The following is a 17301-nucleotide window of genomic DNA, read 5'->3' on the forward strand; positions in this document are numbered from 1 at the left end:
AGTAATGCCAACCGCCCACACCCACTCCCATGTATTAACCAATAGTTTAATTGAAAGCACACACTTTTTGCATTAAACTCTATGGTCAAAACCATTTTACTGATTAAACCCTATGGTCAAAACCATTTTACTGATTTTTAATATAATTTTTTTACACTTTGAAATTGAGTTTTTTTCCCTAAAAAAAAAAGGGTGGGTTTTTCCCCCAAAAAAAGAGAGGGTTTTCCCCCCCAAAAAAAGAGAGGGTTTTCCCCCATTCATAATAGAAATTCTCTATAAATATCAGTTGTCATTGCTAACAATACTCTTGCTGCAGGTTTTTATTTCTCTCTCTATTCCCTTAGTGTTGCTTTTATGTGTCTTTTATGATTCATATTTTCTTTTAATCTGAATAACGCTGTTTGTTTAAGTATTTCTTTTGTTGCAGATAGCAAAGGTAATGTTTGTGTGTTTTCACGTTTTTGTTTTATTGTTTTCTTATTTTGTTTTAATGCTTCCTTAAACGCTGATGGTTTTTTGTTGGTTTTTTGTTTTGCAGATTATAAAGGTGAAATCATTGTTGTTTCATTGTTTCTGTTTTAGTATCGATTCGTTTTTATTTTTTTTCATTAGTTTGTTATTTTCTGATGGTGTCTTATTTTGCAGATTGTAAAGGTGAAATCTTTGTTGTTTCATCGTTTGTGTTTTAGTATTTTGATTAGTTCATTTTACGCTGATGATATTTTATTTTGCAGATTATAAAGTTGAGATCTTTGTTGTTCCATTGTTTGTATTTTATTATTGTTTCCTCTTCGTTTTTTTTAAAATTTTTATTTTATTGTTGTAACAATATCTTCACTTCTTCTGCAGTAATCGTCTTCAAGTTTGAAAATAGGGGGTTCGCTATTTTTCAGTCTGGTTTTTGTATGAAGAACTGAGAACGATTTTGATGGAGAGACAGTTTGGAGAGTGAAGGTGGAAATGGTTGAAGATGGTGATGGTTGATGGAGATGGTTGAATATTTCAAAAACGTAGTTTGAGTTTGGAAGATGTTTTTGACAGTTGATTGATGTTCAGATATTAAAATAACATTGTTTTTGTCATGCAGATTATTTTAGGGTTTAGTATTGAGTGATTAGTATCTGTGTCTTTGTGTAATAAAGTATTTTGGATAATACTTGGAATGTTGAATAATCAGTGGATGTTCAAATAATATTATTCGAGTAACATAGAAATTGTTATCCATATTTGTGTTTGTGAATAATCAGTGGATGTTCAAATAATATTATTCGAGTAACATAGAAATTGTTATCCATATTTATGTTTGTTAATACATACAAAACTGTGGGGTTTTGTAGTCTTGGATTGTAGTGTGTAGCATCCACTCATTGTTGTGAGTTATAATCTTATGTTAGTGTTTACTAATTGATCGGAGTTAAATCCTTCCCCTAAGGGTTTAGTAATCCATAGGGCTAGGGTCTATCACCTAATTAGCGAATTTTGTTTATAGTTTTATACATTATTTTTTTTATGTAATTTTATGGATATAATATTACATTAACTAATACTTATAATTCAAATGTTATCAGACTTTATTTTGATTGTAGTTATTATGTTTTTTCGTCGATATTTTTATAGTGTTTAATGTTGATCATTTAGAGGTGATTGTATGTATTAAATTGAAATTCCCACAAAACTGTATGGTTTTTTGAGCTTATTTATGTAATGAAATTAGTTATCGTGTTATTTGGGAATGATAAGTTATGTTGGATTTTTGTAATTTTTGTTGTTGTACCTTATTGTTTTGAATTATAACCTTATGATAGTGTTAACTAATTGATCGAAGTTAAATCCTTCCCCTAAGGGTTTAGTAATCTATAGGGGTAGGGTCTAGCACCTAATTAGCTAATGTGGTGTACAGTTTTATACATTATTATTTTTATTTAATTTTATGCATAAAATATACATTAACTAATATTTATAATTAATATGTTATTAAAATTTGTTATATAATTTATATTTATAAAATATACATTAATTAATATTTTTATTTAATTTTATGCATAAAATATGTTATTAAAACCTAATATTTTTATTAGGTTTTCGTGTCGATGTTTTCATAGTGTTTTATGTTAATTAGTTAGATGTATTTTTATGTGTTAGAGTTTAATTTCCCCGATAGTAGATGGAATTACATGTGTGTTGTTTGTTTTTGGAAGTTCATTTATTTAATTTTAATAATTGTTAATTAGTTGTTGATGTATTTCATTTATCGTTGATCGACGTGTTATTCAAGTTTGTATGTATGCAGTGAACATTGACATGTGCGAATTATATTTTTTGTCTCTTAATACATTCAGAACTCTAGGGTTTAGTGTTGCATGGGTGTAGGGTGTAGTACCTACTTTTCATAGTCGTAATCATATCATGGTGTATGTCTATATCCATAGGGTTTGCTAATGCATACGGTTAGTATATAGTAGTATTTTATTCTGATTTGCGATATTTCTTTGATTGATTATACTGCTTCGTCGAGATTTATAATACGTCAAGATTTATAATACAGTAAGTTTGACTATTTATTGCAGTATTAGTTCATAGATAATCTAAATCACGTGGTTTCATTTGTTGTTGATTGACGTGTTGTCCAAGATTTTGCTTAATTTAAAATTTATGATAGAATGTTAGATGTGTATATGCATTCATTAGTTTATCAATAAGTATTGGTTAAATTTGTAATAGTTAGCTTTGCTCAGAAAGTTGATATATGTATTTGTTAAATTTGTAATAATTAGCTTTGCTTAGAAAGTTGATATTGTCAAGATTTTGCATAGATTATCTAAATCATTGTTTTTGAGGTGGATTCATTTATTGTTGATTGACATGTTGTTCAAGATTTGTTATGTGTGTATGTATACATTAGTTTATATGTATATGTTAAATTTGTAATAATTATCTTTGTGCAGAAAAGTTGATATTGCCAATTAATGCAAAACTGATATTCTTTGCAGTAATGGGTATTTGATGTTGGTAGTTTCGATGTAAAAATTGGAATTGTCAATCGGTAGTTGTCTAATAATGATTCGAATATTTGTCATTAAAATTTGTTGATAGATTATATTAGCTATTTTGATGTGTTAATTAAATATTAAAATAATAAATATAGTTAGTTAACAAATTAAAAACAATTTATTAGTCTTTGGCCTCATTTTCAATTTTTTATTTTTATATTTGAATTATTTCTCTATTATTTTTTAAATTTGAATTAAAGTATGCATTAATTACATTTTATGGTTCAAAAAAAAATTAAAAATTATACACAAATACCGTAATATTTTGCACGTTCCCTATACTATATGTATGTCTATACTTTTTAATTAAATGTATATATACATTACTTTTTCTCCCAAATAAACCAATTTTTGGTTGTACAAAATTTGGTTGCATAGACTTATTGTTTATATTTTGTTATGTTTTCAATGTGGTGCAGTTGTTTTATTTTAGAGTAATATATGTATATTTTTGTAGATTTTTGTATGCATTGATTGTTATGAAAAAAAGTTGTATTCTTGCCTACCAAATATCAATTTTTGGTTGATTCTTTAATCAATTGATTTTAGATATGAAAAAAGCTGGTTTTTTGAAACGGTGATGCAGATGGATTGGATGTGATTGTCAATAATGTTATTTGTTGATGTGATGGTTCCGTCATATTCTTTATTGTTTTGTAAATATTGTTTTTGTTATGTGTTTATAATTAATGTTGCAGGAGTATTGCAGAATGATGTAGGTATTTTGTAATCTATTATGTGTTATTAGTGGTAATCTATTATGGTTTATTGGTTAATAGAATACATAGTTATTTTTCAAGATATTTGTATATTTTTCTTGATTATTTTAAACAGTAGTTGTTATCATCAATATGTGATTGTTGGTATAGTTTGGCACATTCTTATTCATCAAATATTCTTGCAAAGAATTGATTGCTTGCGATCAAATTAAAAGTCAAGAAATCTGCATAGTTTAATTTGTGATCGTTGTGGAATTGTTTCCATTGTTCATCCAAGCACTTTATTCCATTTGGATGTAATCGTATCTTACTTTGAATTCCAATGTTGTAAAAAAATATTTAGAATAATAATCTTTAATGAATAACTAATTTTTGTGGAGAAAATTATAAATTAAATTTTCACATGCATAATGATGGCATTTCATGTGCTGAGGAATATTTTCAGCTTTTTCAGTTTGAATTATGGTGAGGAATCTTGGCAGGTTTGTTCATGGTTTTTCAAAAGGCTAAATAATGAGATTACTGACGTTTTTTGGAATACATAAATTAAATGAAAAATTGTTAAATTTTTTGAGAAGGCTGCTTATTTAATGAGCCATGCGTTTGTGGTGAGGACACCAAAAAATACAATTTCTTTAGTGTTGTCTTTCTTTTTCTATTGTAATAAATATTGAACCTACTTATAGTAACAATATTTTTTATTTGCTTCAAACTTTTTATGGTTCAATGTTAGATGGAGATGATACGCACGTATTGTTAGGTATCAGAAGGATGAAATTTCAGATGAGAAACATTCACTTTTCGGAATGTGCGGCATTGGAAATTTTAGGTATTTTTAAAATTAATTTAGGCTTCATTTTAGTTTTGGAAGTGGAGTTGGAGGTGGTGTCTTAGCCTTATTATGTATGTGGTGTGTATTTTTAAAATTTTTTTGTATATTTCATGAGGATGATGAAAAGTGGATTGTTTTTGTAGGTCGAAGTTGGTAGACAAGGTCACATAATATTGCGGTGTTATTTAATGTAATTATGCGTGGGAGTGCATCTCGCATTATTAAGATTTTTACTCCCTATTAAATCCCGTTCCGAAATGTGTTGGGAATCCTATTTGCGGACGGGGGGAGTATTAATATAACGTCATATTGATGTAAATCTAAGCATGTATTTACAAAATCTTGCCTCCCATTGATGTAAATCCAAACATTGGATTATAACACCGTATTTTTTTGATACTCTTGGTATCTTTGTATTTATATAGATTGGAATTGGAATTATTATATCATGTATTAGTTGGATGATGTAAGAAAATATATTTTGAAGTTTGTTATTATTTGTTTGAAAGAGTGTCAATCGGTGACAGAGTCATGATTGATTTTAAAATAATATATATGTATGTACAATAGTTTGTAAGCTATGATTTAAATTATTATAAAATACAGTTACTAAAATATGATGTCATTATAATATAGTTATAATAATCAATAGCAAGTTCGATAGAGTAAAGTTGTACAGTCATTCATACGCAATGTCAAAGATATTTGTCATAAGAAGTTTTTTGTGCTACTTTGTATTCTGCTGATGTAACATTTTTCTTCTTTTTTGTTGTTGGTGTTGCATTGCTGGATCTTTCAATTGTTTTAGTTACTTCATACGTTGTTAGTGTAAACCGTGGAAATACAAAGTTGATATTCTATGTTTTGTAGGGGTGATAATTCATCTAGGGATGAAATTTTGTTAACAGTAGAGCTACCTTTGTATATAGTTTGTATATGAAATATTTTTTGTATATGAAATGGAGTATATAGTTTGTATATGAAATATTTTTTGTATATGAAATGGAATATATAGTTTGTAAAGTAAAGCTTTTATAATATTATGTTTGCATATTTGGCAGTATTGAACGTTTTATGGAAAGTTGGTCTTCATTCGCATATATATTACTACTATTGTTTTAGATGAAATTTTGTTTTGCTATCAATTCCTATGTTGTTTTCAAGCAAAAATTTCTCTCAATTCATTGATACATAATGTTATGAAATGGAGTATATATAGTTTGTATATGAAATGGAATATATAGTTTATAAAGTAAACTTTTTATAGTAGTGAGTATAAAAGGATAGATCTACTTGCAATATAAATTTAACAATTACATACACACATATATCTAAATATTTTTATATCATAAATTCTAGAGTAATATAATCTGAACAAGTACTACTATGAATCAATTCATACAAATAGTAAGATACGAGCAAGTAAAATACAATATTAATCTATACATGTAAATTATTACATACATACATGAATCTCAACATTCTCTCATAAATTGTTAATTAATCAAAATTTAATTTAATATATGTTAATATTTGTAATGAATATCATTTTTTCTATAATAGTGTCATGAACATAATACAAAACAGATATTAATTCATATTGATGAGTACATATTTGATTTCAATATTCATAAATATAATGTAATCGATAATTGCATCATAAATATAATTCAGAATAGAATTAACAAAGTTCATATTTGATACCGCTCCAAATGATAGAGTATTCAAAACATAATCAGTTAAAAATACATATTGTTTGTTTCACAGATGATAGTTTCTAAGATTTACTTATCTGCTCAGCAATTCTTCAAAATACTGCATTTGTCATTCGTCATCACTGCAAAGATATATTGCAAGATTGTATTATTTATTTATCTAGCAATGTAATATCGTGTATTGAATTGAATTAATTCATTAATTATGTACTATACTATTTATTACGTTACCTCATTTTTAAACATTGCGTAACACCATCATATATATCCACGTGGAAAGAATTGGATGAAACCAGATGAAAAAACACCACATCTCCGACTTTAATGTTGTTATCTGTTTGAAATTTCTGCCATCCATCATCGAAGCACTTTAATCCGTCGGCAAGTAGTTTGACTTCTACTGTCCAGATTTTTTGATTGTTTTCAAGTTGGCAAGTTGGGCCTAACTCGCCTTGAAATTCTGCTTGAAGTATGTCTTCAAAGACCTGTTGTATTAATTAATATGAATTTTATAGTTTTGTGAATTTAGATGATACAGGCAATGTATTGCAAAACCAAAAAACTAAATTTAATAAATGAGTTTCAGTACGTACCATTTGTGATTGTTGATCTGATGAAATCACCGTGCCAAACTTTGTTTTGTTTTTTTGTGGGGTTCTTTCATTTAGTTGCATAGCCATTTTTTTTAGCAAATTGAATCTTTGATCTTTACAGAGAGAAATATGGAAGACGGATATGGTTTTAAATATGAGAGAAAATTTACAGGAGTAATTGTGGTTGACTGGTAGATGAGGAAATGTTGTTGCTTTTATTGAATGGTAGGTGAGTAGGGTTTTAATATTTTGAACTCAGGATATGTATTCAATTTTTATTTATAATTGAAGAATTAAATAATACTCCCTCCGTCCATGAAAATTCGTCCCGGTTTGACCGGGCACGGGTTTTAAGAAATGTAATGGAAAGTGAGTTGAAAAAGTTGGTGGGATGTGGGTCCTACTTTTAAAGTATTAGTTTTATAATAAAATGTGAGTAAGAATGAGTTAGTGGAGTATGGGGTCCACTACCAAAAATGGTAAAAGTGAAATGGGACAAATTTTGGGGGACGGACGGAAATGGAAAACTGGGACAAATTTTCGTGGACGGAGGGAGTATTATATTTTAAGTAGATAAATACGTAACTAATTAATAATATGATTATATGAATGTGTAAATATGTTGAGTATAATTTTGCGTTTAATACTTTGATTTTTTTTTTATGTTTCAGCGAATTTATCTGTTAATTCGCATGCTGTTTTATATTCTTTCCCAATAATATTTTATGGGAAAATATAATGACAACTATGAATTAATGCTATTGGTGGAAGAGAACAATATAATGACAACTATGAATTAATGCTATTGGTTTCAAGTTTAAAATTTCTTTTAATCAAAATATATTTCCAAGATTTCAGTTTGTGGTTTCAATAAATAATATTTTCATGTTCTTTTCTATGATTTAAGTTTAGGATTTCAATAAATATAATTATTTTCATTTGTTTAATTTCTTTTTCAAGATTTATGTGTTTGTTTCATTGGGTTAATTGGATTGCCATATATTACTACAATATATATATATACACATACGTATATTGATATCATAATATGATAATATTATGCACATAAAAAATCTGATCATATTGCATTACTTTTCATTGTTCAAGTCAAGGAAAAAAATCATACTATGACAATTCTTTAATAGAATTTAAAAAAACACACACACACACACAAACTTGACAACTATGAATTAATGCTATTAGTAGAAGAGAACAATATAATGACAACTATGAATTAATGCTATTGGTTTCAAGTTTTAAATTTCTTTTAATCAAAATATATTTCCAATATTTCAGTTTGTGGTTTCAATAAATAATATTTTCATGTTCTTTTCTATGATTTAAGTTTAGGATTTCAATAAATATAATTATTTTCATTTGTTTAATTTCTTTTTCAAGATTTATGTGTTTGTTTCATTGGGTTAATTGGATTGTCATATATTACTACAATATATATATATATACACATACGTATATTGATATCATAATATGATAATATTATGCACATAAAAAATCTGATCATATTGCATTACTTTTCATTGTTCAAGTCAAGGAAAAAAATCATACTATGACAATTCTTTAATAGAATTTAAAAAAACACACACACATCTAAATCAAAGCCAGGCCGTAGATGTTTTTGTTTCTGTTAGTTGGGGATTAGCTTTTTTTTGTCAGCTGTCTAATGCTATGGATTTTTTGCTAGATGTGTCTATTCACTAATTTAGAGGAACTACCATTTTCATTTTGGAGGCAACATTTACCTGAAATGGAATATTTAGTTTATGAGTACATGCAAGAGTTAGATTGTGAGTATAGGTTTAATGTGAGTATAGGTTTACATTGTGCGTATCTATATGTTTAAATTTTATTTTAAATAGCATGTTTTCTACTGTGGTATAAAATCAATTAGAAGTTAATAGTATATTGCGTTGTAGGAACACCACTTAAGTAAAAGTTTGTATTTCCCAATGAATAAATATATTGTATATTAGTTGAAGTTTTCAAGGTGTAGAAAACTCAGCTCGGAAATGAAGAAAATCTAGAAATCTATCAAGTTGGTAACTGACAAATTGTGCGAAACCATTAATATTTCAGGTATGTATGTAAAATTAACACGGCATGTAAGAATAATTTTTTTTGTTGTTGTTTTGTTATTTTGTTTAGCTATGTATATTATTGAGATTTTTGTGGTATGGTGAAATATAAATTGTAAATATTCTATGTGTCTCTGAATATAAGTATGGAGATCATTTTGTTTATGAGTACATGCAAGAGTTAGTATTAATACTAAAAGTGGTAAATTTTGTAAGAGTTAGTATTTACTTTTTATTTTTCCGCAGTACTATGTATTTAGTTTAACATGATGCATAATATTTAGTTTAACATGATGCATAATATTTAGTTTAACATGATGCATAATACTAACTTGGATTATTATATTGGAGTATTATAGTGTTACACGTGTTTTAATTTGTTATTTTAGGTATCTTCTCTAAGGTTTATTATTAATTAATTAATATTACTATAAATTCAGTTGAGTTACAATATACATACAGTAAGATTTACTTTTTTAATTTTAATTATTGATATAAATAAGGTTGTAAGTTTAATTATTGATATAAAAAGGGTTCTAGGTTTATTGATATACTAATAATTAAACATATGGTCTTGGTAAATGTTTTTTTCAGAGATAAACATCCACTCAACTTGATTTATGTATTGATTGTTGTTTTCAAGGTCGTGTTTTTTTTTGTTATTTTATTCATTATAGATAAATATATAGATGTGTTATTTTAACTTTTGAGCGTTGTAGAATGTGTATGATGTACACGATATTAAGTTCTTCGGTATCTGTTTTTATTTGAATGTTGAGATGCGTGCATGTATTTATTAATTTATATGTATAGGTAAAAGTTATGATTAGTTTGCTGATGGTGTATTATTTTTGTGTAGATTACAAATTGATAATGATTATGTTACTGTGTAAAAAGAATCTAATGAAATTTGATATTGCGAATTGATACAAAACAGAAATAATTTGCAGTGATTTGTTGTGCATTTATTGCCGATTGATCTAAATTAAAAGTTAGATTGTGAGTATAGGTTTACATTGTTTGTATCCATATGTGTAAATTGTAATTTCTATATTTTGTTTTCAATTTGGAATAAATTGTTGTAGAGTATTATTAAATTCAAATTTACCATAGAAGTAGATGATAATTCCATTCTCTGTAATTTGTAATTTTGCAGAAATTGTGTATTGACCATTGATAGAAATCAGGAGCATTTATTTCTGATTCACATTTAGGTTTACATGTTTTGTTTTTATAGTTTGTTTTGGAAGTAGTGTTAATTTGTATTAGTCATTTTTAAGTAAATATATATAATTTTTTTTTTGTAATTGTATGTTTGATTGAGGTTCAAATTATGCCACTTCGATTGAGGTTTAACAATAGTACTATTCTGTGGACATATTATAGGAGTTGTATTTTTTATTATCCAATTATCGAATTACCTAATCCATTTCAAGTTTTTATTTAGATATATAGTAATAGTTAAGCTTATAGTCTTGGTGAATGTATTTTTCAGTCATAAATATCCACTCAACCTGATTTGTTTATTGATTGTTGTTTTCAAGGTCGTGTATGTTTTGTTATTTTATTAAAAGATAAATATAGAGATGTGTTATTTTAACTTGTGAGTGTTGTTGAATTTGTATGATGTACACGATATCAACTTCTTCGGTATTTATATTTTACATGAATGTTGAGATATGTGCATATATTTATTAATTTATATGTATATTTTAAAATTTTGATTAGCTAGCTGATGGTGTATTGTTTTTGTGTAGATTACAAATTGATAATGATTATTTTGCTGTGCAGCAGGAATCAGCAGAAATTTTGATATTGCGATTTGATACAAAACAGAAATAATTTGCAGTGATTTGTTGTGCATTTATTGCCGATTGATATAAATTAAAAGTTAGATTGCATTGATTTGTTGTGTATTTATTGCTGATTGACATAAATTAAGAGTTACATTGTGGGTATATGTTTAAATTGTTTGTATGTATATGTTTAAATAGTAATCTGTATTTTTCGTCTTTATTTTAGAATAAATTGTTCTAGAGATTGTTATATATTTATGTAACATGAATAAATATTGAAATTCTGTTGGCGATAATCATGATAATAAATAAAATAGTTGTTGTATATGAAATATATAATTTATAGAGTAAACGATTTACCATCATTTTTTCATATTTCTGTTGTAATCCTTTAAAGTTTACTCATGTATTTAAGGTAATTGTTGAGTTTTGGTTGTTAATGTCGTAATATTTGTGTGGAAATTGTAAATTGGCGATTATAATTCTACGTTGTGATAGATATTTCTCTGCAGAAATTGGCAATCGATACATAGCATAAATCATTTTCAGTGATTTGTTGTGCATTTATTGTTGATTGACATAAATTAAAGGGAAATTGGTCTCTAAAACCATGAACTTTGCCTAAAATTTGGTATTTCCCATGAACTTTGAAATTGATATATAATATCACAAACTTTGCATTTTGTTTGGTATTTCCCACGGCATGTTTATTACTATATTTGACTAACTTACGAGGCTTTTATCATACTTGACACAATTAAATCAACGTGGTTTTCAACGTGACTTTTTATGCTACATGTTATGAACTTAAAAAGTGGTTTCAAATATTATAAAACATATCACGGTTGCCTATGTTAAATAAGATTTTGATGAAAATATCTTATTTGAGTGAGTTCGGAAAATACCAAACAAAATGCAAAGTTTGTGATATTATATACCAATTTTAAAGTTCATGGAAAATACCAAATTTTAGGCAAAGTTCATGGTTTTAGAGACCAATTTCCCTAAATTAAAAGTTAAACTGTGAGTGTAGGTTTAAATTGTACTAATTTGTATTTAGGGTTTAAATTATAGAGTGAATTTTGAATAAAATTATTTTTGTCAAGTAGACTAGGTTTTGGTTGTACAAAATTTGGTCACATAGATTTGTTGTTTGTGAAAATCGATACGATAATTCGGCTCATTAATTTATAGTGAAAGTATGATAATTCTATTCTCTGTAATTTGTAATTTTGCAGAAATTGTCTATTGGCCATTGATAGAAATCAGGATTGAGTTGCGTTGAGTTGTATTGCATTTATTGTTGATTGACATATCTTTAAAAGTAATTATATATAAGTTTTTTTAAGTAATTATATATAAGTTTTTTTAAGTAATTATATATAAGTTTTTTTTTCCAATAGCATTGTTCTGTGGACATATTATAGGAGTAGTATTTTTGGTTATCCAATTATCCAATTACCCAATACATTTCAAGTTTTTATTTTGCACGAAGTATGCTCAAACAATGTCACTTCCAAGAAAAATCATTTGATATAGATTTATTTTAGCTATAAATTCCAGTTATTGTTAAAAAAATTAACGTTGGTATTTGCTGTTTGAGTTTTTAATTGTTCATGGAGTATATGTTTGTCTAAGTTGTATCCGAAAATAAATTTTGTTCTACATTTGGAGATGTTGTATATAAATGTTTGTTTGGTGGAAATAAATTTATTGTTTGATTCAGAGCAGGTTTTGTTTTGTCAAATGTAGTGTAGTTATTCTTTTGTTTTATTGATATATTCACACTGCAATCATTATTTTTCTGTTTTCAACTAATAATAAACTTTATGGCGTACGTATTTATTGTACATTGATTATATCTTTAGTTTAATTGTTGTATTTGTTATGTTTCTCATGTAATTAGAACGATTATTGAGTTAGTGGTGAGTGGTTTGTTTGTATGTCTTGAATGTTGTGTTTTTAAACAGACTGTATTATTATTGTTTTATCATTGTGTTTATTTTTGTTTGACAAATTTTTAAAGTTTTGATCTTTTGATCAAATATTGAGGTGCTTGTATACATGTATTAATTTATATGTATATTTTAAATGTTAAATTTTTTGCATTAATATTTCTGATATTTGTGTGAAAATCAAAGGGATAGTTCTATTCCTAAATTGATATGTTAATTGTACTCCCTGAATTTGTATCTGCAGAAATTCTCTCATGTCTATTGATAGGAATACAAATCAGAATTCTTTTGCAGTGAGTTGTAGTTCATTTATTGATGATTGACATAAATTTAAAAGGTCTATTCCGATGTAGATTTACATTGTGTGTATTTATAGGTTTTTTATTAAATTTTATTCGTATATAGATTTACATTGTTTGTTTAATATGGGAAGTTATTCCAGAGTCTTCATTTATCTACAATTTTATTAATTTTATTAATTTGCTTCTTTTTTTCAGTATGTTATATTAAAGCTAAGCAATAAAAAAATATTAACATATACAGTTATAATTGAAGAATATACAGCAATTAAATGTTGATATACTTCAGTTTTGAGATTGACAATGGTTAGTATTTACAGATGAACAGTTTTTGCAGAATGTATTTTAATTATGCTTTATTTTGCTGCCGTATGTATATATTTAATAAAGGGAGTATAAATTTAGAAGTTGATGTGTAATATTTTATTAGTGTTACACCTGTTGTTGATATGTGATTTTATGCATGTAATGTTTAATAAATGAAATTTAATTCAAAAGTTAGAGTATACACACGTGTTTTCTATTTGTTATTTTATGCATATATCTCGATTTGTGTCAGTATTTAGATATTTAGATATCTTCGTTTTAGTTTATCTAGAGGTATTATGGGTATTAGTTTAGATTTGGTTTATAACCACTGTGTAATTTTTTGGAGCCAATTTTTCGATTCAAAATCGTCTTTAAATTTTCTCTATAAATAGGGTCATTTGTGGCTTTGTTAATTGCTAAGTCTGATTTCAGGTTAAAAAAAAATTTGTGTTCTATTTTTTTCTTGTGCTTTGCGATTGCTATATCTAATAATATTTTTTATTATTTAATGATCAGTTTATCTAAGTGAATTCGTAATGGCGCAAGGTGTTACATTGCTAGCAAATTTGACGAGGGCAAGTGTCACACAGCTCATTAAAGTGCGTTGTGTTTATAAGTATAACAATTATTGGGCTGGTAGGGAGGATGTTGTTTCTTCGCTTGAGTGTATAATGCATGATGAGGAGGTATTATTATAATATATTTTATTTGTATAAAAATTGTTTGGCATTTACGAGCATAATTATATATATTCTGACAAATGGTTTTTATTACATGTAGTCAAAATACATGTCACATTTCCTAAGAGTATGATAGAGAGAAAAGGCCGTGTTATCAATGAAGGCGAAATATATTATATCAAGAATTTTTTCGTGAAGGATACTCCCAAAAAATACAAAACCACATCACATGCATTCAAAATCCATATTTATGAAAAGTCTGTTATCACAAAAGTTGAAGCATCTGGGTTTTGCGTTTGCATGTATAATACAATGAGTATCAATGGTATTCGCAGTATTGATGATGTTAATAACTGTGGTTTGTTTGGTATGTTTACGTTAAATTTTTTTGGGGTTTTCACTTAATTTTATTATTATATATTTTTCATTTTAGTTTCATTTTAAATTCCAGATTTGGTGGGAGTTGTTCAAGATTGTGTTAGGGTTTCTAATGAAAAGCATTCTAAATTGCTGGAATTGGTTATTGAGGATGAGCAGTAAAATTCTATTTTTAAGCTTATATTTTAATTATGTGTTTTGAGTACTATAATTTTTAACTAACTTGTATATTTTTTTTATAGTCATGTATCTGTTCATTGCACTCTGTGGGGGCAATACGTTGATTCTTTTTTGAGTCAACGTGATTTTGATCTGAAGATTGTACCAATTGTTTTAGTACAATTTTGCAAGGCTACTACTTTCAATGGTATGTTTTTTTTAATTATTTTTTTATATATGTCTGTTTTACTAATGCTAATATTTATTTGTTTTTTGCTCTTTTAGGTCAAATTCGTTGTGGGACTGTTTATAATGCTTCAAGAGTATTGTTCAACAAAGATATTGAGGAGATCAATCGACTTAGAGAAAGGTGTGATTTTGTAAAATGATCTTCCTTTTTATAAATTTTATTTTATTTTGTGTTTAACATGTTTTTGTTATTTCTATAGGATTAAGGATGATGAGTCATTCTCAGTTGGTTTACCATTGGCGTTAAAGTCTTACGAGCCTAAAGTTGTTGATGAAATTGCCGGAAATTTGAAGTCGATTGAAACATTATTTTGCCTTGAAGTATGAAATAATTTAAATGTTTTCTTATTTTGTTCTGTTATACTTATGATACATTAAAATATTTTATAGTTATTGGATGTACAGGATGGAAGTTATTGGATTTGTGCAAGAGTAGAATCAGTTAGTTGCTATGGCGATCGGTACTATATTTCTTGCAAGAAATGTGGAAAAAAGGTTCTTAAGGATGGTAATCAGTTTTTCTGCTCTGGATGTGGATTGTTTGATGGCTCTGGTTTTATGAGGTATTATAATTTAAATAATTATTTTAATTTTGATATCTTTGGTGTATTTTTTAATATATATAAAGTTGATTTTTATATTGTATTTAATTGTTTTATAGGTATATGTTGAAGATTTCAGTCTTTGATGGTACAAGTACTGCACAATTGGTGGTTTGGGACAAGGAATGTGTCAATATAATGAACAAAAAGGCTTCTGAAGTTGATACCCGGGAGGTATGGTTAGAAAAATAAATACAGTGTATAATTTTTTCGTTTTAGTTTAATTAATTTGATATTTTTTTTTATTTATATTAGGTTGTTCCAGTAAACTGCGTGCCGAAGGATGTTAAAAGTTTTATCACTGGGAAAGTATTCCTCTTCAAGGTTTCTATCAGGAAAGAGGATGATTTCTTAAGCTTGAAACCCTATAATGTCAAAAAAGTTGTTACTAATGAGGATTTGATTCGTCAATATTCTGCAAATATTCTTCCAAATTTGGACATAGGGAATTGTTCGCAATCATTAGATGATCTTTTCTTAGAAGAGTGCGATAGGCTGTCTCCCATTGTGAATTTGGGTGATGATCAAGATTCTCTGCAGGTAGTTTAGAGTAGTATTAATTAATTTTTTGTAGTAATTAATGATAACTATTAGATTTTATTATTAATTAATTAATTAATTAATTTTGCATATTAGGTGTATGGTGAGAAGTTGTTTTCTCCTGGCTCGAGTGGTATAAAAACTGATTTGGAGATTCTTCCCGATGATGGCCTTGTGAGTCTTGATGGCTTGTGCAGAGTTCCTGGAGTGATGAATGAAGATTTTGTCATTGATGTTGATGCTGTAGTTGATGTTTGTCCATCCTTGGATCGCAAGAAAAGTGTTGTTTTGAAGAGTGAAGGTGATGTTACTCCGGGTCTCAAGAGAAAGCTGGTTGAAGAGTTCGATGGATCTATTAAGTATTCCAAGAAGAAGCATAAGCTGGTACCGGTTAAGATTGAGCCCAAGGATTGAAGGTGTTTTTGTTGACAATGTGATAGGCTTATGGGGGTGGTTATTTTGTCGTTTGTCTAAGTATTATTATATTAGTATTATGTTGGTTTGTATGATTGCTCATCTTTAATTTTCATTTTGTTGTTGACTCTGATTCTTTCGGACTCAAGAAAGATGAGCAAATATGTATTTCTACGAATTTCTCCTGCTTTAATCATATAATATTGGCAGTTGAGGTTTAATTATCAGTGTCTCTTTTAATTGTTGTAATGTGTTTAATTATTTCATGTAAATATTTGCAGATGTTATTTGTTTTGATATTTGAATTATTATATTTCTATTTTTAATCTTTAATAGAATAACTTCAAAATTATAAATTGTAAGTCCACAGTGGGTTTGAACTTTTGGATATTGTTTTATGTAATTAGAGAATTAGTTTTGCGTTTCTAAATCATTTATTTATTCGAACTTCAAGAAAATGATTTATTAATGTTTTGATACTTTAAATTGTTGTCATTAGAATGAGTCTGCAGTTATTAACATAAGGAAATTATGAAAACAATTAAAAAGTCTCTCAAGTTTTGAAGAAAAGGTTCTCCATAAGTTGTTATCTTATCATGTGTTTATGTTTTATTATTACTCATTTTAATTTTAAATATTACCATTAGTTTCGAAAATGTACACCCACTCTTATTTTTGTTGTGTTTTTGTTGGTATATTACTATTTTGTGAATTTTTGGTGTTTTCATATGTATATTGAGAAGAAATTTTTGGTATTTAACCTTAAGAATTAGTTGCAGAGTGAATTTTTGGTATTTTGTGAATTTTGTGAATTTTGTGAATTTTTGGTATTTTGTGAATTTTTGGTATTTTGTGAATTTTGTGAATTTTGAGAAATTTTTTTTGGTATTTTGTGAGTTTTTGGTATTTTGATTGTCT

The 17301-nt window shown here is 27.0% G+C and overlaps 2 long non-coding RNA genes across 2 annotated transcripts; one reads left to right on the plus strand and one right to left on the minus strand.

Annotated features, from left to right (window-relative positions):
• The first annotated feature begins 4417 nt into the window (after positions 1 to 4417).
• On the plus strand, positions 4418 to 5087 carry LOC148933279 (uncharacterized). The gene is made up of 2 exons (XR_016136273.1): positions 4418 to 4598; positions 4745 to 5087. It is a non-coding gene; the product is annotated as an uncharacterized LOC148933279 (long non-coding RNA).
• A 1190-nt stretch (positions 5088 to 6277) lies between these two features.
• Positions 6278 to 7047, minus strand: LOC125218615 (uncharacterized). The gene is made up of 3 exons (XR_016135032.1): positions 6910 to 7047; positions 6548 to 6801; positions 6278 to 6438 (listed from the first exon to the last, which is right to left on the minus strand). It is a non-coding gene; the product is annotated as an uncharacterized LOC125218615 (long non-coding RNA).
• Between the last annotated feature and the right edge of the window lie 10254 nt (positions 7048 to 17301).

The sequence above is a fragment of the Salvia hispanica genome, chromosome 1 (genome assembly GCF_029641045.1).
Source record: "Salvia hispanica isolate PSC_SH4W2 chromosome 1, Shi_PSC_v1, whole genome shotgun sequence".
NCBI lineage: Eukaryota > Viridiplantae > Streptophyta > Magnoliopsida > Lamiales > Lamiaceae > Salvia > Salvia hispanica.